Genomic DNA, 21,910 nt, shown 5'->3' on the forward strand with positions numbered 1-21,910 from the left:
TATCTGAATAACACTTCCTTTACTGCACAACTTTTATTTTTGCTGGAGTTAGTAGTAATTACTTCTATTTTTCTGCTTTGTTTTCTGTACACTGAACACAAATTTATCCTCCTATATTTTTTCAGTTGCCTAATTTTCTCTTTAACGTATTGAATACTTTCAGTACAGTATTCTATGAAATTTCCTCTTGAAAAGCTCTTTCACAGCCTCTTTTCTGAGGGTAGGAGTAAGTAGGAGAGCAATACCCTTAAACATCCCAGGGTTTTTCCTTTGCTTCTTTGTGCCAAAACGCATGACTTCTATGTTTACTCCCTTGGTTTTATGAAGTATATCCTACCATGGCTTTCTAAAACAAGTGTATTAGAGGTAAATGTTTGAGATATTGCCTATGTAAAAATGTCTATATTTTGCTTCCACATTTGATTGATAGTTTAGTTTGTTTATGGGCTTCCCTGGTGGCTAGACAGTAAAGAATCTGTCTGCAATGTGGGAGACCTGGGTTCGATTCCTGGGTTGGGAAAATCCCTTGGAGAAAGGAATGGCTACCCACTCCAGTATTCTTGCCTGGAGAATCCCATGGACAGAGGCTACAGTCCATGAGGTCACAAAGAGTCGAATAGGACTGAGCTACTAACACTTTCACTTTTACACTCACTTAGTTTGTTTATATTCCAATTGAAAGTGTTTTTATGCTAAACATTTTCTATTGTTTTTTTAGCTTCCAGTGCTGCTGCTCAAAAGACCCGAAAGAATAAAATGTTTTTATATCTTTGAATTTCTTAGTAAGACATCTTTTCTCTCTCTGAAAATCTTTTCTTTGCCTTTAATGTTCTGAAATTTCACAGGAATGTGTCTTTAAAATGTATTTTCATACAATGCAGTACCACTGGATATCAATAAATATCAATTACACCATACTGGGATTCCCTGGTAGCTCAGCTGGTAAAGAATCTGCCTGCAGTGCAGGAGACCCCAGTTCAGTTCCTGAGTTGGGAAGATTCACTGGAGAAGGGATAGGCTACCCACTCCAGTATTTTTGGGCTTGCCTCATGACTCAGCTGATAAAGAATCCACCTGCAATCCAGCAGACCTGGGTTCAATCCCTGGGTTGGGAAGATCCCCTGGAGAAAGGAACAGCTACCTACTCCAGTATTCTGGCCAGGAGAATTCCATGGACTGTATAGTCCATGGAGTTGCAAAGTGTCAGACATGACTGGCGACTTTCACTTTCATGCCATACTTATTAGACAAATAAAGATATTCTCTACATCTTTTAATTAGGACAGTCCCTTAAAACATTTTGTTATTAATTTGATAGTTTCTTATTCTTTCTTCTCTCTTGGATGTTAAATCTTTTGAAGTCCTCCTCTAATTTTTTTTTTAATTTTTCTCTCCTATTTTTTCTTTCATTTTCTACCATCTGAGAGATTTCATCAACTTTTATATGCAATTTTTCTACTCTCATCATTTAAATTTTCTAGGGATATCATTTTGTTCCATAAATAATATTTTTATAGTATTATGCTCTTATTCATAGCTCAATATATTTTCATATATCTCTGAGGTTATAATTATCAGTTTTATCTTTTTTATTTTGTAGATTTACAATAGTTGCAAAAATAGTACAGAGTGTTCTCATATACCTACACTCATTTTCCCCTAAGGCTAATATCTTTCATAACCATTGCACAATGATCAAAACTAAGAAATTAACATTAATAAAATACTATAAATTAAACTATAGACTGCATTCAGATTTTACCAGAGTTTTCTTCCCCTAATGTGTTTTATCTCTTCCAGAATTCCACACACCTAACCATCATATCTCCTTAGTCTCTTTAGATCTGTGACAGGTCCTCAGTCATTCCTTGTCTTTCTTGATCTTTCTTTTAAAGAGTATTCATCTGTTGTTTTGTAACATACCATTCAGTATGTGTTTATGTAGTGTTTTCACGTGATTAGATTGAGGTTTTGAGTTCTGGAGAAAGCAAGGTAGTGTACACTTCTCAGTATCTCATCTCAAAAATACCTGATATTTATATGTCTCATTACTGATGACAGTTGCCTTGATTATCTGGGTAAGGTGGTTTCTGCCTGTTTTATTCACTGTAAAAGTACTTTTTTTCTTTTTTATTAAATTTTTCAGTTAATATTTTAAGAGATTCTTGAGACTGCAATATTATATTTCATCTCACACATTGGCACCTTAGTTTTAACTTCCATGGCCACGGGTATATATTACTCACAATAATTATTTTCTTTATGTATAACTGTAATTTTTATTTTTCTCATGCCTTCTTCATCTAATAATTGGAATTCTCTTTTTTAATTGGAGTCTAGTTGTTTTGCACTGCTTTGTCAGTTTCTCCTCTGCAGCAATGTGTTGAATTATTTTATAAGGAAGAGTTCTGTCTTCTCTTCCTCTTCTTATTTATTTATTTACATACATATAGAGCCATGGATATTTATTTTATTCTCTGAGTTTAATACTACTAAGATTTATTTTCTTGCTTTGATTGTTCTAGCTTTGATCCTTGACCATTGTGTCATTCTGGTTTCAGTGACCTTTTAACATACATTCACCTACTTTTGAGCACTTTTTTACTTAAAAAACTATGCAATATATAGAAAGAGCACAGCAAGATGTTCCAGGCTAATCATTTGTTTATACTGTCCCAGCATTGGAATCAACAACTTTTCTAAGGAGCCCTGGTTCGACTTAACTGAATAATGGTATTTAGAAACTAAATCTTGGCCCTAAGTCTAGGACTGCTTATAGGACCTTTCAGTGAACAGACCTTGAAAATATACGTATATATGTTAAGTCACGTACAGACACATGTCTATAGCCCCAAATCTGTCCTTTTGCCTCCTCCTTCCTCTCTAGTGTGCATTGTATTTTTGCCCTATGTGTTATTGAGACCTCTCCAATGGCAAAATGACCTCCTTAATGGCAAAGATCAATTTTTCTCTTTGTGGCATCAGTTATGTAACTCCTTAAAATATAACATTCATTTTGCAATCCTATATGGGGTCACGATGACCTACCACTTGTATCTGCCGACATCTTTGGTAAACTTTATATGTATAATGTCAGTATATTATATCCCTTAAAGACAGTGGTTGGTGCAGAACAGACAGGTCAGATGGGGAGATACTGGGCTATACCTAATGGAAATTCTTAGTTAAAATACTTACTTATGACCTTACTAATGTTACTAACTATATTTACTTGTATTCTATTTTACAAGAATATTGTTTATTGAATTACCAAGTGTGTGACTGAAACTCAGATAAAATTAGTGATTAGGACATTTGAAAAGATTGACCAAATATATAGTTCTCTAAGGTCAATGGTCCTGATAGTATAACTCTAGATATGGGAAGAAGCAACAAGAGGGAACCATTCCCCAGGCCGTGACATGGTAGAAAGACAGGCAGTCCAAACACTCTCTGTTTACTACTAACAGGGCCCCGGCCAGTAAAAGCACGCTGCAACTTATAAATGAAATCCTCACCTGACCTGGGAATGAGCATTCCTATTGTCTTGGTACAAATTGGTAATACAGTGCCTCCCAGAACTTGATTACAATTAAGACCAAAAGGAAAGAGATTGTAAAATAAAGAATGTTGTCCACCATCCACTTCTAAAATAATCAAGTTGTTAATCAGTGCAGTTATTAACCTACAAAGGAATTGAGACTGAAGATCAGGATGAGGCAATTTATACTCTGGGAAAACTGGCAGAACAGGCCTTCAGATAGGTATTTTCATAAGAAAATTTTTTTATGAACCTGAACTCTTGCATCTTCCCATACTTGGAAAGGCACTGAAAGCACTCACTAAGGTGTCCGTTCCATGTGAGTTGCTGTTTTTTGGTCACTAAGCTGGGTCCAACTCTCTGCAACCCCATGGACTGAAGCATACCAGGCTTCCTTGTGCTTCACTAACTCCCGGGCTTTGCTCAAATTCATGTCCATTGAGTCAGTGACGCTATCTGACTATCTCATCCTCTGTTGCCCCCTTCTTCTGCCCTCAATCTTCCCCAGCATCTTTTTCCAGTGAGTTGGTCCTTCGCATCAGGTGACCAAAGGATTGGAGCTTCAGCTTCAGCATCAGTCCTTCCAGTGAATATTCAGGGTTGATTTCCTTTAGGATTGACTGGTTTGATCTCATTGCTGTCCGAGGGACTCTCAAGAGCCTTCTCCAGCACCATAATTCAAAAGCATTGATTCTTTAGCTCTCAGCTTTCTTTATGGTCCAGCTCTCACATCCATAATGACTACTGGAAAAATCATAGCTTTGGCTATATAGACCTATGTTGGCAGCGTGTCTGCTTTTTAGTATACTGTCTAGGTTTGTCATAGCTTTTCTTTCAAGGAGCAGGCATCTTTTAATTTTGTGGCTACAGTCACTGCCTGCAGCGAAATTGGATCCCAAGGAGATAAAATCTGCCACTGCTTCCACTTTTCCCCCTTCTATTTACCATGAAGTGATGAGACTGCATGCCATGATCTTAATTTTTTGAATGTTGAGTTTTAAGCCAGCTTTTTCACTCTCTCTTTCACCTTCATCAAGAGAAACTTTAGTTCCTTATCACTTTCTATCATTAGGGTGGTGTCATCTGCAAATCTGAGGTTGTTGATATTTCTCCTGTGAATCTTGATTCCAGCTTGTGATTCATCCAGCATGACATTTCGCATAATGTACTCTGCATATAAGTTAAATAAGAAAGAAAGAAAGATATTGAAGTCACTCAGTCATGTCCGACACTTTGTGACCCCATGGACTGTAGCCTACCATGCTCCTCTGTCCATGAAATTTTCCAGGCAAGAGTTCTGGAGTGGGTTGCCATTTCCTTCTTCAGGGGATCTTCCAGACCCAGGGGTCAAACCCGTGTCTCCTGCATTGCAGGCAGAGGCTTTACCATCTGAGCCACCAGGGAAGCTCTAAGTTAAATAAGTTAAATAAGCAGGGTGACAATATACAACCTTCATGTATTCCTTTCCTGATTTTGAAACAGTCTGCTGTTCCATGTAGCAGTGACTTGCTCAAATAAAAAGTTCTGTTTCTTTCTTAGATCAATTATTGATAAACTTTGGTCAACCATTTAAAATCACTTTATATTGATAGCTTCAATTCTAATCCAATACCACAGAGTCCATCTCGATTTTGTCTTTACATATCTGTATTGTCTTTTTCCAAAACAGGAAAATCACTCTCACTTTGCATGCAGTTCAGTTGCTCAGTCATGTCCGACTCTTTGTGACCACATGGACTGCAGCACACCAGGCTTCCCTGTCCTTCACTATCTCCCAGAGATTTTTTTTCAAACTCATATCCATTGAGTCAGTGATGCCATCCAACCATCTCATCCTCTGTTGTCCCCTTCTCCTCCAGCCTTCAATCTTTTCCAGGATTAGAGTCTTTTCCAATGAGTTAGTTCTTCACATCAGATGGCCAAAATATTGCAGATTCAGCTTCAGCATCAGTCCTTCTGATGAATACTCAGGACTGATTTCCTTTAGGATTGACTGATTGGATCTTCTTGCAGTCCAAGGGACTCTCAAGAGTCTTCTCCAGCACCACAGTTCAAAAGCATCAATTATTTGGCACTCAGATTTCTTTATAGTCCAACTCTCAGATCCACACATGACTATTAGAAAAACCATAGCTTTGACTAGATGGACTGTCATTGGCAAAGTGATGTCTCTGCTTTTAAAAAAAAAAAAAGCAGAAACACATTACATTATCAACTATGTATTTATTTGTTTCTTCACCCCTACCGTATAAGTAAAGTAGTTCTGAAATTCTAAAGTATTTTCTGATGAGAATCAAATCTGTTAACTAGATTATAGTATTTGTAAACTGTTCTTTTTGTTATTAGCCTTATAGAATCTAATCAAAATGCTTTCCAAAGTAATTTACTGTATTATTTTCCTATGGCTGCCATAATAAAGTGTCAAAGCTGAATAGCTTAAAACAACAAAAATGGTATTGTCTCACAGTTTAGGGGGTTATAAGCCTGAAGTCAAGGTAACTAAGGGGCCGTATTCTCTCTGATGGCTTTAGAGAGATAATCCTTGCCTGCCTATTTTAGCTTATAGTGTTTGCCAGCAATTCTTCCTATTCTTTGCCTGGTAGATGCATCATTTTGTTCAGTATGGTCCTCTTCTCTCTGTGTGGCTTCAAATTGTCTTCCCTCTGTGTGTGTCTGTCTCTATGTCCAAATTTCCCTTTTTGATGAGGGCACCAATCATTGGGTTAGGCTTCCCTCTGGTAGCCTTGTTTTTGCTTGATTGGATCTGTAAAACTCCCATTTCCTTATAAGATCACATTCACAGGTACTGGAGGTTAGCACTTCAACGTATCTTTTTTACAGGACACAATTCAGCTTCTTAGTATGGCAATATTATTCATGTGCAATACAGGTATATTCATTTGTTACACTTTACATTCTATTTTGGATTCTGTGAAAAAGTGTTAGTTGCTCAGTCGTGTCCGATCTGTGACCCCATGGACTATAGCTCACCAGGCTCTTTTGTCCATGGGATTCCCCAGGCAAGAATACTGGAGTGGGTTGCCATTCTCTTCTCCTGGGGATCTTCCAGACACAGGAATTGAACCTGGGTCTCCTGCAATACAGGCAGATTCTTTACCATCTGAGCCACCAGGGAACACCAGGGAAACCCATGCTTTTGGGGTTTTTTTGGATTCTATTTATATCCAAGTGATATTATAAACTTTCATATATTAACACAATAGACTTTCTTCTTTATGATGTACATTTGTGTGCATTATGACAAGTGCATAGAGTCATACATCCACTCCCACAGTCATTCATAATATAGAACTTTTACATCATCCTCTTAGATTCTCTTCTGCTCTGCTTTTGCACCTCCCTCACCCTTGCCTCTAACAGTTTTTAGGAGCTTCCCCCCCCCATATTCTATTTCCTCCAAGGTTTTATTTTTTATTTGGCATTTCTCTTTATTTATTTTAGCTTCTGTCTTTGATATAAAAGGCCTTCTGAAACTGTGGTGACCTGTGGCTCTCTGTTCGTATTTGACTTGGACAGCCAAATGTTGATTAGAAGTTCTGTCTGTGTGATACTGGCCAATGCTGGTAAACTGTGGATTCTACAGTAGGGTGATTCCTCAGGCTATTCCCTTGCTAGAGTCCCTGATGTATACTATTTTCTTACATTAACATCATTTTCCAGAGATGGTAGTTTAGTCGCTAAGTTATGTCTGACTCTTGTGACCCCATGGACTTGTAGCCTGCGAGGCTCCTCTGCTCATGAGATTCTCCAGCAAGAATACTGGAGTGGGTTGCCATTTCCTTCTCCAGGGGATCTTCCACACCCAGGGAATGAACCTGGATCTCCTGCATTGCAGGCAGATTCTTTACTGACTGAGTTATGAGGGAAGCCCATTTTCCAGAGGAAGCACGTATGAATTCATGCTGGGAAAAAAAAAAAAAAAAAGGCCTGATTCTATCTGTACCCACTCAGTTTCCTGGAGTCTGGCAGAGATGAATGTGTAAGGGTCACAGACACAATATATAGCACTTACTTTATTCCCACATTTTCAGAATGATAATCCCACTCTCAACTGTACCAGGTATGCTCCCATACCAAAGACTTTCAGCAGAATTCTCTGTAGACAGTGAACATTGTTATGGGTTGACTCATGCCCCCTCAAAGTCCAGCTGTTTAAAACCTAGTACCCAATACCTCCAACTGTGACCTTATTTGGAGACAGGACCTTTTGAGAATTAGTCAAGTTTAAATGAAGTCATTAGGTTGTGCCCTAATTCACTGTGACTGACCTTGTAAAAGGCAGGATATTGGATACAGAGATGTGCACAAAGAAAGACAATGTGAAGACGCAGGGAGAATACCCAGGAAGATAAAGGCAGAGACTGGGATGATACATCTACACAAGAAGGAACACTGATGACTATCAGTAAACCACCAGAAGTTAGGAGAGATCCTTCCTCAACAGCCTTCAGAAGGAACAGACCCTACACACCCTGATTTTGAACTTCTAACCTCCAGAAGTATGAGACTGTATTTCAGTTGTTGAACCAACTTTATGTATGATATTTTGTCATGACAAAACAAATACAGCATCTGAAAGTGACTGGCATTATAGTGGTTATTCAACACTCTCAAGTGAACACAAAAACTAGATAAACATATGTAGTATTCTCATGTAAATAGAGGAACACATTTACATTCTCATGTAAATAGAGGATATTAAGTGTCATGCTGAAAGTTTCATAGCAATTTTGAGGAGCAGAATTCCAAACTGGGTTCTAGTTTTCCAGAGAATAGGGATCTTAGACCAAGGGAACTGGGATATGTGGAACGGACCCTGGCACAGGATCTGTAACACAGGAACTCAGCTATTCATCCAATTGACAAGAAGGACCCTTGGTCACAAAGAAGAATGAATAATTTTTGGTATTGAAATTAGGGTCAACTAAGTCATTTATCATTTATTGAGTACCCATCATTTGTTTGAGCATTTTGCTAGGTTCAGAGGGCGCAAAAATAAATGACTCCTGGTTTTCCCATTCAAGACCTAACAATATATTTAGGAGGAAGTCATAAAAATGTCATAAAAATATCTGTCATTGGATTATGAAGTAAAAATGATTGAAAATAAGATAATTACAGATACAGTGAGAATTCAGATGTAGCAGGAAACCATATATGGGCACTCTTTCTAATTGTCAATATGAATTTGTACAGACTATTTGAATACTTTCTGAAGGTCTTTATATCTTTTTTGGATACAGCACCTTTACTGTTTGGGCTAAATTGTTGTCATTAGAATGGAATAAAGTCTGAAATGAGTAGTTCATTACAATATCCCTTCTCCAAAATTTGCTATGTGCCTGACACCTAAGGCACACATGTTGTTGGTGGGTGATTTATTTGTTCCTGCTCTCTAGCAGCAGTTTTATTGTAAATGCAAGCATTATTTATGCAGGTCAAGTTGAAATTATAATATCATTGCTTGATTAGCGTCCTTTCTTAAGAATTCTACAAAAATCAATACATTCCACAGCTGAACTTAAAAAGAAAACTCTTCCTATGGCAGCCATCAGTACAGATTGGCTGCATTTAACTCACAAGTATATAGCAGAATGTGTCACGTTATACTATGACTGGTTGTTTCTCATTGTTTTTAAATGCAGTACAAGGTGAAAATGACAGTGTTAGTTGCTTAGTGATGTCTGACTCTTTGCAACCCATGAACTGTAGCCTGCCAGGCTCCTCTATCCATGGAATTCTCCAAGCAAGAATGCTGGAGTGGGTAGCCATTCCCTTCTCTAAGGGATCTTCCCCATCAAGGGAATGAGTATGGGTCTCCCATGTTGCAGGCAGATTTTGACCATCTGAGTCACCAGGGAAGCTCCAGTATGTGATGAGGGGAAGCAACTTACTTTTACACTTATAAATATGTTGTTTCTTTGAGAGCCCAATCAATATATTGCTTTGCATGGAGGACCCACATGATGAAGTGCATCTTTTTGTTGTTGGGCAAACTAATATAACCATCCAGTGTTTCCTAAGGAACAGTTGCAGCTTAGAGGGGACAGAGTCAATGAAAAGATCTTTTAACTGTTTCTTAAACTTCCCCCAAATTCACTAGATTATAGACTCATCTTGACACTTTTCAAAAGCACCTGATGCCGTGTGTACTTTCCCTTTGGGGGATTCTGCATGTATTTTGCTTCTCAGAATCCTCCTGACATGGGATTCAATTATCTTGGTTCTATTTAATAGGTTATCATTTTCCAACTTCCAGATGTATAATGAAATTTCTATTTAGCTTTTGAATTTATGACCAACAGATAAAAAATCATGCTTTCTATTATTTTTGTGGGGTTTGAGGAGGAAGTGAACGCTGATGCATGAGTTCAAGCTACCATCTTTAACTGGAAGGCTACCTTTTCTCCCCTCTAAACAGATGGCTGAAGGTTTTCCAAATTCTTTATCATAGGAAGCAAAAATTACAGTGGAAAGAGCTTAGGAATCAGAGATAAAATGGGCCTAAATTATGGCTTCATGTGATTCCAGCTTTAAAGTGGGTGACGAATATGAAAAGAGGAAGCCAAATGCAGGGAAACAATTTCAGAATTGAAAATTTTCAGTTATTGCAGTAACTCATGTAAGACAAACTGAGGACTCTGGTAGGTGTTGTAAGAGTGAGTTCAAGAAAAATTTTTTTAAATATTTAGAAACACATGGAAGGTAAAATATTTATACAAGAGTTAGTGAATGGGGATGTAGGGAGTCAAGTGTGGCTTCATTGTTTCTGCTTTAGGAAATTGGGAGGATGGTAATGTCATTCTCTAGGAGAGGAAACAGAAAGAAGAGATATTTTAGGGAAGCTTCTGAGTTCAGTTGAGTCTGTTTTCTTCTTGTATTGAATATGAAGTTATCCGTATTTACAGATGTCTATGTACTTGAATAGGGAAAACTGGAGAGAGTGATATTCTAAAGATAAGTATTTGAGAGCTTTTAGTATGTAGATCAACATTTGAAGCCATGAGTGTAGATTTATTACCCAGAAAGATAAGTTGAGAAGAAACGTAAGGAAAGGATTTCAGGGTCTACTGTCATTGAAAGTACAGAGTTATCGCTCTTCTTTGTGCCCAACTTCCATACTGAGCAACTGGGATTAGCCTGTGAAGAATAATTGATTTCTCCATAAACATCACTGAGGAGAGCAGTTTTCACTTTTAGCAAGGATCCTGCATAGAATGACGCTAAAATTTCTTACTTCAGATGAAAAAAAGCAAAGTAGCAACATTTATTTAATATGTTAAGTTGCCACTAACCTATTTTCACATTTTCTCAACATTTAACTGTCGCAAGAAAAATGTTCATTGCACAAAAAATTAGAGAAGAGCAGAAAAATTGTAAGAAAATAAACTATAATTTATAATCCCATCACCTAGAGCGAAAGCTTTTAATCCTTTGCTGTATTTCCTTTGGCCTTTCATATCTTAGATTGATATACTAAATAAAATTGTGTTATATTCTATAGGCAGTCTTACACCCTTACTTTATCACTTAATATTACATATTGTAAATTTTCTCAGAATTATCTTTAATACTTTTTTAGAACAAAATATGCAGTAGATTTAATAACTATTCTGATGTAACTTGGGAAGAAAGCACTTTTGGATTGAAGCCCTAGTTTTCCATAATTTGTCACATTCTTGAAACTTAAGCTATTTGGATAACATTTACACATTTCCAACATTTTCTCTTGGCCAATGTTTATCTCACCTGTTTTCACTTTTAAAAGTAAGAAGATTCTCATTTGTCTGCATTGTTTATAAGGCACCCACTGAATGCTAGCAAATATACTGACTAAATGTTAGAGTCATGAATAATAGAGCTACGGACTAACAGCTGCTTTTGACTAACATTCTTATAATTCTTTATAAGCTCTGGTACTGATCCTTGCACACATTTGAGAGTTCATTGCTCACCTTTGAGAGGTACATTAACTCTTTCAAGTCCCAGGGGCACCGTTTAGTAAATGACTTCTTTAGTGCTCTAAATGTACCTTAGTGCTCTGAAAGAGACACATTAATCTTGAGAATATCCCTTGAGTACATAGGTCAGGAAATGGAATTTTCTTGATTTTCTCAGCTCAAAACATTAATTCCACCAACAATTTTCACTGGATTCTATTTACCTAAATTCATAAGTATGACCTAAATTGAAGACCTAAAAAAGAAGAATTATTTACACAAAATACTTTTTATGTTTAACTCCTAGAATAACTAGACAAAGAAACCCTGACTCATAAATCTAATTGCATTATCACAATCATTCAAAGTGACTTACTACAGAAACAACTTCCGAAGTCATTCAAGGAAATGATGATATAAAATGATATGAAAACTTGAAGGCAACCATCAGCTTTATATTTAGAGTTGGAATTTGTTGATTACTGAACAAAAAAATACTCAATGACATAACCCAAAAGGAAAAATAAAATTGCTTAGTTTCTTAAGTTCAGTTTATATGATGTATCAGTTTATATGCCAAAGTTAAATTTAAGGTAATTTCATAAGGTAAAGTATAATTAGTATGAGAAATTTACAGATTGCTATATTTACAACTGTGAGGTTTTTTTCCTTTAAATTTTTCTGTTACCAAATTTGTCACAGTACAAAGATATTATATCTCTTAGATTTAGGTTACTACTTTTTAATTCTTATTTTGACTTTGAACATAGACATTATAGGAAGAAATACAAGAAAGTCTTATGATTTTTCTTATCAATATTGTTTACTTTTAAAGTTAGTCACATTCTATTTGAGGGAGTTTAACATTCCCAAATATTGCAATTCTAGGAGGAATGAAAACACAGGTATTTAAAGAATGCCTCCTTTGGAATGAGAAAGTATGTATAAAATTTTAGCCTATTTACTGCTGTATAATTAAGTCTTAGTAATGTTAGTCATAAGGGTAGTGTCATCTGCATATCTGAGATTATTGATATTTCTCCCAGCAATCTTGATTCCAGCTTGTGCTTCTTCCAGCCCAGCGTTTCTCATGATGTACTCTGCATATAAGTTAAATAAGCAGGGTGACAATATAGAGCCTTGACGTACTCCTTTTCCTATTGGGAACCAGTCTGTTGTTCCATGTCCAGTTCTGACTGTTGCTTCCTGACCTGCATACAGGTTTCTCAAGAGGCAGGTCAGGTGATCTGGTATTCCCATCTCTTTCAGAATTTTCCACAGTTTATTGTGATCCACACAGTCAAAGCCTTTGGCATAGTCAATAAAGCAGAAGATATTTTCCTGGAACTCTCTTGCTTTTTCAATGATCAAACGGATGTTGGCAATTTGATCTCTGGTTCCTCTGCCTTTTCTAAAACCAGCTTGAACATCTGGAAGTTCACGGTTCACGTATTGCTAAAGCCTGGCTTGGAGAATTTTAAGCATCACTTTACTAGCATGTGAGATGAGTGCAATTGTGTAGTAGTTTGAGCATTCTTTGGCATTGCCTTTCTTTGGGATTGGGATGAAAACTGACCTTTTCTAGTGCTGTGGCCACTGCTGAGTTTTCCATATTTGCTGGCATATTGAGTGCAGCACTTTCACAGTGTCATCTTTCAGGATTTGAAATAGCTCAGCTGGAATTCCATCACCTCCATTAGCTTTGTTCGTAGTGATGCTTCCTAAGGCCCACCTGACTTCACATTCCAGGATGTCTGGCTCAAAGTGAGTGATCACACCATCATGATTATCTGGGTCGTGACGATCTTTTTTGTACAGTTCTTCTGTGTATTAACCTCAGATATGCAGATGACACCACCCTTATGGCAGAAAGTGAAGAAGAACTAAAGAGCCTCTTGATGAAAGTGAAAGAGGAGAGTGAAGACGTTGGCTTAAAGCTCAACATTCAGAAAACTAAGATCATGGCATCCGGTCCAATCACTTCATGGCAGATAGATGGGGAAACAGTGGAAACAGTGGCTGCCTTTATTTTTCTGGGCTCCAAAATCACTGCGGATGGTGACTGCAGCCATAAATTAAAAGATGCTTACTCCTTGGAAGGAAAGTTATAACCAACCTAGACAGCATATTAAAAAGCAGAGATATTACTTTGCCAAGTGGTCATGTATGGATGTGAGAGTTGGACTATAAAGAAAGCTGAGTGCCAAAGAATTGATGCTTTTGAACTGTGGTTTGGAGAAGACTCTTGAGAGTCCCTTGGACTGCAAGGAGATCCAACCAGTCCATCCTAAAGGAGATCAGTCCTGGGTGATCATTGGAAGGACTGATGCTGAAGCTGAAACTCCAATACTTTGACCACCTCATGTGAAGAATTGACTCGTTGGGAAAGACCCTGATGCTGGGAAAGATTGAGGGCAGGAGGAGAAAGGGACATCAGAATATGAGATGGTTGGATGACATCATCAACTCAATGGACGTGGGTTTGGATGGACTCTGGGAGTTGGTGATGGATAGGGAGGCTTGGCGTGCTGTGGTTCATGGGGTTGCAAAGAGTTGGACACGACTGAGCGACTGAACTGAACTCAATGTTAGCCAAAGTTTTTGAAAGTTAAAAAGAAATGAAATGTATTTCAATTGTTGACTCTAAAGATTTCTGAAAATATTTATAGTTATGCATGTTTAAATTTTTTTCTGAATTTAAGAGAACTTCTGAAGCCCATTAAACTCTCTCAGTAGCATGCCTTAAGAGAAACAAAATGCAAAGAAGAATAGTGCTGAGCCATGAAAATCCAACATTGCTGTAAGGATTGCTCCTGAAGAAGGGATGGGGAAGTGGTCTTCATGTTCTATTGCAATGTGCAAAGAAGAAGATAAAATTCAAGCTAACCCAGGGTCAGTGCCTAGAGTTGATGGGAGAGAAATTGTGTAGACCTTGAAGAAGACTCCGGATAATTCCAGGGATTCACAGAGATGAGGCAGCAGGGAGGTCATAGACTATCTAACCATTCTGAAGAAATACTGCTCTAGATAAGAATTTAGAGGATCAGATCCAGCACCTGGTAATCAGGAATAGTTAGTAGTTAGCATCTCAAGAAAAAAAAATTAGGTTGGAGAATTCTTCATTTCTTTTGCCAAAAACTTAGCATGCAATGAGGATATTGATTCCATTCAGAGAAACCAGTAAAATGTATTATGTGAAGAAAGATTTCACTCAGTGGACCCAGAAATTCCAGAACATGAAGATTATAAAACTAGTTCCAGTGCTGATGGCTATGCAATTAGTATGGTTCCTGCTCATCTGCAGATATCAGTGCCTTAGTTACATGAATTGAGACTTCAAAAAATCAACCTAGGGAGTACTTTACTTAGACGATTGTGTCCAAAACTCTCTTCTTTGTTATGGTATTCCTAATACTACCTTGTAACAATAAATGTATGTGGTAGTTTTTCTACATATGTTATTTTAATTCTTATGATAACCACAATATAGTCTGGTTATCCCCAATACCCAGGGAAACATCTGAGTTTCAGAAACATGTAGACATAAGTAGCTCATTGAGGATGTAGGGAGAGGATGCATGCATGAAAAAGAGAGTGTTTAATATGTAGCTTGGTGACTATAGTTAATAATACTGTATTACATATATGAAAGTTTCTCAGAGAGTAGATCTTAAAAATTCTCATCCCAAGGGGGAAATAATTGTAACTGGAAATGGACAGCTGTTTACTAGACTTATCATGCTCAGTTCAGTTCCATTACTCAGTCGTGTCTGATTCTTTGTGACCCCATGGACTGCAGCATGCCAGGTTTCCCTGTCCATCAACAACTCCCGGAGTTCACCCAAACTCATGTCCATTGAGTTGGTGATGCCATCCAACCATCTTATCCTCTGCCATCCCCTTCTCTTCCTGCCCTCAATCTTTCCCAGCATCAAGGTCTTTTCCAGTGAGTCAGCTCTTCACATCAGGTGGCCAAAGTATTGGAGTTTCAGCTTCAGCATCAGTCCTTCCAATGAACACCCAGGACTGATCTCCTTTAGGATGGACTGGTTGGGTCTCCTCGCAGTCCAAGGGACTCTCAAGAGTCTTCTCCAACACCACAGTTCAAAAGCATCAATTCTTTGGCGCTCAGCTTTCTTTCTAATCCAACTCTCATATCCATACATGACTACTGGATAAAACATATTTTTGACTAGACAGACATTTGTTGGTAAAGTCATGTTTCAGCTTTTTAATATGTTGTGTAGGTTTGTCATAGCTTTTCTTACAAGGAGCAAGTGTCTTGATTTATGGCTGCAGTCACCATCTGCAGTGATTTTGGAGCCCAGAAAAATAGTCTGTCACTGTTTAGACTGTTCCCCCAACTATTTGCCATGAAGTGATGGGACCAGATGCCATGATCTTCGTTTTCTGAATGTTGAGCTTAAGCCAGCTCTTTCACTCTCCTCTTCCACTTTCGTCAAGAGGCTCTTTAGTTCTTCTTCACTTTCTGCCATAAGGGTGGTGTCATCAGCATGTCTCAGGTTATTGATATTTCTCCCAGCAATCAGCTTTCCAGCTTATGCCTAATACAGCCCAGTATTTCTCATAATGTACTCTGAATATAAGTTAAATAAGCAGGGTGACAATATAGAGCCTTGACGTACTCAGTTTCCTATTTGAAACCAGTCTGTTGTTCCATGTGCTGTTCTAACTGTTGCTACCTGATCTGCATACAGGTTTCTCAAGAGGCAGGTCAGGTGATCTGGTATTCCCATCTTTTTCAGAGTTTTCCACAGTTTATTGTGATCCACACAGTCAAAGCCTTTGGTGTAGTCAATAAAACAGAAGAAGATATTTTTCTGGAACTCTCTTGCTTTTTTGATGATCAGACGGATGTTGGCAATTTGATCTCTGGTTCCTCTGCCTTTTCTAAAACCAGCTTGAACATCTGGAAGTTCACAGTTCATGTATTCCTGAAGCTTGCCTTGTTTGACCATTATTTTAATAGCGTGTGAGATGAATGCAATTGTGCAGTGGTTTGAGCATTCTTTGGCATTGCCTTTCTTAGGGATTGGGATGAAAACTGACCTTTTCCAGTCCTGTCACCACTGCTGAGTTTTCCAAATTTGCTGACATATTGAGTGCAGCACTTTTACAGCATCATCTTTGAGGATTTGAAATAGCTGAACTGGAATTCCATCACTTCCATTAGCTTTGTTTGTAGTGATGCTTCTGAAGGCCCACTTGACTTCACATTTCAGGATGTCTGACTCTAGGTGAGTGATCACACCATCGTGATTATCTGGGTTGTGAACATCTTTTTCGTACAGTTCTTCTGTGTATTCTTGCCACCTCTTCTTAATATCTACAGCTTCTGTTAGGTCCATACCATTTCTGTCCTTTATTGAGCCTATCTATCTTTACATGAAATGTTCCCTTGTTATGTCTAATTTCCTTGAAGAGATCTCTAGTCTTTCCCATTCTATTGTTTTCCTCAATTTCTTTGCATTGATATCTGAGGAAGGCTTTCTTATCTCTCCTTGCTATTCTTTGGAATACTGCATTCAAATAGGTATAATTTGCCTTTTCTCCTTTGTTTTTCACTTTTCTTCTTTTCACAGCTATTTGTAAGGCCTCCTCAGACAGCCATTTTGATTTCTTGCATTTCTTTTGGGGGGGATGGTCTTGCTCCCTGTCTCCTGTACAATGTCACAAACCTCCATCCATAGTTCATCAGGCACTCTGTCTATCAGATCTAGTCCCTGAAATCTATTTCTCACTTCTACTGTATAATCATAAAGGATTTTATTTAGGTCATATCTGAATGGTCTAGTGCTTTTCCCTACTTTGTTCAATTTAAGTCTGAATTTGGCAATAAGGAGTTCATGATCTGTGGCAGTCAGCTCCCGGTCTTGTTTTTGCTGACTGTATAAAGCTTCTCCCCCTTTGGCTGCAAAGAATATAATCAATCTGATTTCAGTGTTGACCATCTGGTGATGTCCACGTGTAGAGTCTTCTCTTGTGTTTTTGCAAGAGGGTGTTTGCTATGACCGGTGCGTTCTCTTGGCACAACTCTATTAGCCTTTGCCCCGCTTCATTCTGTACTCCAAAGGCAAATTTGCCTGTTACTCTAGGTGTTTCTTGATTTCCTACTTTTGCATCCCAGTCCCCTATAATGACAAGGATATCATTTTTGGGTGTTATAAAAGGTCTTGACCAAGAATCAAACCCATGTCTCTTGCATCACAAGTTGGATTCTTCTTTGGATCACTAAGGAAGTCCCTGCAATGACTTCTTAACTTCCTGGCACCCAATCCTCCAGTATATCTTCTGCATTATTTGTTTGGTTGTATGCCAAAAAATAACTCCAATATTACAGTATTTTTATTTGCCCTCTACTGCATAGAGTAATGATCTCCACATGGAGGTGTCCCTAAAGTGGACACAAAGCAATGTACATGACTTTAGGATCAGAACATCAGATGTGTTCTTCTATGCATAGTGCTATCCTGAGAAAATGTCTGTTAAATGGAAGAATGTAAGAATTCTCCTCTCAAAACATGTAATCCAAATGTACAGTACTCATAATGCATTCTTATTTTATATATTCTCCAAGTTTTTACTGCAAATATATGTTGCAAAAAGTACAGCATTTAAATTGCAATCTGTTGTGTACTTTCTGCTATAGTGCTCTGAATAAATATCTGAAATGCCTTGAGTGCTGAATGCCAGAGATGATTGAAATCCCTCTGAGCCATAAATTTAAAATGTGTTCTCTGTGATGGTGAAGATTTTGCATTATGCAAAAGATATAATTGGATACTCTATCCTGAAAGAAAGACAGGATAAATATTACAGAATTCCCTATACCTAATCCCTCTCCTTTTAAAAGTAGAAATAAACTGCATCAGAGTACATTAAAGTAGAAAACAAAATATAAAATGATACAAGTCAACATCTATTTTGTTTTCTTTCTGATTCAAGCAGCCCCTAATTTAAACATACAGACTAGCAGATGAATTTTTGTTGTTATTGTTAAATCCAGTCTAGCATCTCACTAAATGAGTAAGAATTTCAGTCTGTTCAGTGAGGAATTATGTCCTTTTAAAATTTCAGAGTCTGCCAAGCCTCAGAGACTCTGACCTTCTGCTCCCTCTACCAAATCGAGGCAGAGTCATTTGTTGGTAGAGTTTTCCAAGCAGAGTATGCCAGAGATGAGTAGACACTGCAATGCTCCTTAAAACCTCTAATTTTAGGGGCACTGAGTAAGCGAACAGTTTCTCAAACATTTCCCAAGCAAACTGAAAATATACAAATATTTTAAGAATTTAACTTACTCTTTAAAAATTTTTAATGGGGAGGAGGAAGCATATTTTATAAAGATAAGTCATTTTTAACCTAGGAATTATAACTTAATAGGTAGCCTAATCATCAAGAATTGATTTGTCTGATTTAATTACTACATATAATCACCTATAAGTAGAGTCCTCAAAAACATCTCTTGGCTAAGAGGAAATAAATCAGATGCAAGCGTTAACTCATCCTAGTCACTGGTACAGCAGCCGGCAAGAGTTAATAATGAATGCTAGGACGAGCATGTAGGTATCAACTGGAAATGGGGGAAGAAGGCAAATCAAAGAGCAAGAGGCACAAGCTGAAGCCTTTTTTTTAACCTCATAATTTTGCCTAGAATCAGCTCAATCGCCAGGTAAATAAAACTAAAGCTCTGTGGTGGTGGTGGTGGTGGTGTTTTTCTGGATCAAAATTAATGTTTAAAATCATCCATTTCTAGAAATACTGCCAATCAAATGGAAAAATGACTGACATGTTTGTTCCATTGGCAGATGGTTTGGATGTTGATTTCTGTTAGTGTATGAGCTGTTTGGCTTGGGAGTCTACATACTCCTTTTTGTAGGTGACTAAAATCTCTGCACCTGCCTAATCTCATATTTAACATTCAACAGTTGGTGGTGCTGGCAGGGATATCATTCAGAGATAAAATGTCATTTTAGGTGAACTATTATCAAAAAGCACACAAATGGCAACCTGGATTAATTCAAACTTAAATTCAGGGTTCTGATTTTGGTTTTTGAGCCTGCTAAGACACTTAATCTGATACTCAGTACTTAGCTTCATAAAGACATCATGTCTTTATGTAACATGAATATATAATCAGATTAAGCACATAAGAAGCGACTGGCATTTACCATATTTTGATTATTATAACCTGCAAATGCAGAACCACTGTCCCTAAAATTTGGGGAGCTTTTCTCTCGTCATATTAATCTTTCTAACACAATAAGCTTTTCTGTATATTTAGTTTCTAAATCGGATCATAATTGGGCTATAAATTGTGTTAAGATCATATATTTAGAGGTCTGATTTCAAAGAAGCAAGCAAAAATGCCTTGCAAAAATATCATATTGGTTATAGCATGTCTCCATGGATATGACAGACTATTGATTAAAATGTGATAGCCAACTTTTTAATTAAAGGAGGAATAAAAAGTCACCAGTTAAAGGTCAATATGATTTTAATACAAACTTACACTGGTATATTTTTAAATGTGTAATACTTACTCAGAAACTGTAACATCTCTTCATGCTTTTAATTTTTTTGTCTTACCAGAGAGTACTCTTTATTGTAATTATAGCACATATTTCAGCTTTTAATACCTGCTGTGTTCTGGGCACTGTTCTGAGGGCTAGAGATGTAACAGTCAAAAAGAAAATGTTGTTTTGGTAAAGTTTAGCCTAAACATGAAGTTTAAAAAAACATGTATAGTTTCTGAATTATGGTTTTCTCAAGGGATATGCCCAGCAGTGGGATTGCTGGAGCATATCGTACTATTTTTAGTTTTTTAAAGGACCCTCAGTACTGTTCTCCATGGTGGCTCTGACAGTTTAGAGACCACTGGTCCAGAACAGACATGTGGGCAAGGACAGGATGGGCCAGGTGGAGGATGCTGGGGGTGGGTGGGAGGTGCTGGGAGACTGGGACTGACCGACGTACCCTGGCATGTGTAAGACAGCCAGTGGGAACCAGCCGTGTGGTGCGCGGAGCTCAGCTCGGTGCCCTGTGGTGACCTGGGTAGGGTGGGTTGGTGGGGAGGTCCAGGAGGGAGGGGGTAATGTATACCTATGGCTGATGTACTTCAGTCTCCAGCAGAAACTAATACAACAGTGTAAAGCAACCGTACCCCAGTTAAAACAAGCGAACCCTGTATGCTGTGGGACAGCGGCCGTCCTTCACCACCGCTGATTCTGTAGTGTCAGCTCTACCGCCACACTAAAGAGATAAAGTGTCTCAACACACTGAGCTCTGTTTTTTTAAGAATTATATTTTTAAAATATACTTTTTAAATTATTGACGATGAATGAAATTTACTTTTATGATTCTAAAATTCCACATTGATCCATTACTAATTACTGTCAAAGTAGAGGTGCTAATCAGCCCCACTAAAAACAAAATGCTTATTATTTCTGTTAGGTAAAAAGGCAACACTTATTTGACTTTAGACTCAAATTTTAGACTAATTCTGACTCCTATTTACCTCTATATATGATTTGCCATCAATTTATTTCACAGGACATGCTCTGAAATTACAAAGCTCAAGGTTAAATGGTCTGTAGAGGCTGAGCTGCGTTTCATAATTGCTCTGATTATTTAAATACACAAAATATACTTTTTTTTCAGGCTGAATTTATTGTGGCCAGATTAAAAGGGCCTTTTTATCTATGATTTAAAGCAGACTCCAAAGTGCTTCCTGAGGAAATTTGGGACCAACCCTTCCCAACAGGCATTTTCTAAGTAGAGATGGGGTAGCTATTATCCCAGCTCCTTCGAAGGCCCCTCCTCCTTCCTTAGAAATGCTGCTCTACTCCCAGGCCACAGAACAATAAAAATGTGCAGCCCTGACCTTCATCAATAGCACAAAGCAGTTGCATTCCAGGCACTTGATAGGGAATCCAACTACAAATTCCTGCTGCTCAGTAGCCATCAAAACTTTAAGAGAATAATATCTGGAAAAACTCCTGAAGTGTAATTGAATCCACATAGAAGAACCATTGAAATCAACCCATGGGTTAAGGCTGACAGAGAAATGCACAACCAGACAACCAAACGTTGTCCCCCACAGAACTATTTCCAGTCAGTTATGCTTTCCCCTTGGCGCTGTACCCTGGGCCTGCACTGCAGGACTCAGTAATAAACAGTTCCACAAAACCACTTTGATGTAGTTACTGCAACAGTTTCTTGAGGATACTGTTCACTGTGTTACAGTGTCCCTTTTTATGAGGACTCAAAGGAGAAGTTTTTCTCTGGATTCAGCGCTAGGAATAATTGTGCTTCTTCCAGGCAACAGGTGAGCTGCTTTTTTATTGGCGCTGGGCAACATGTTTCCTCTAATGGCCTCTTTCCTTTGACT

This window comes from Cervus canadensis, chromosome 19 (assembly GCF_019320065.1).
Source record: "Cervus canadensis isolate Bull #8, Minnesota chromosome 19, ASM1932006v1, whole genome shotgun sequence".
NCBI lineage: Eukaryota > Metazoa > Chordata > Mammalia > Artiodactyla > Cervidae > Cervus > Cervus canadensis.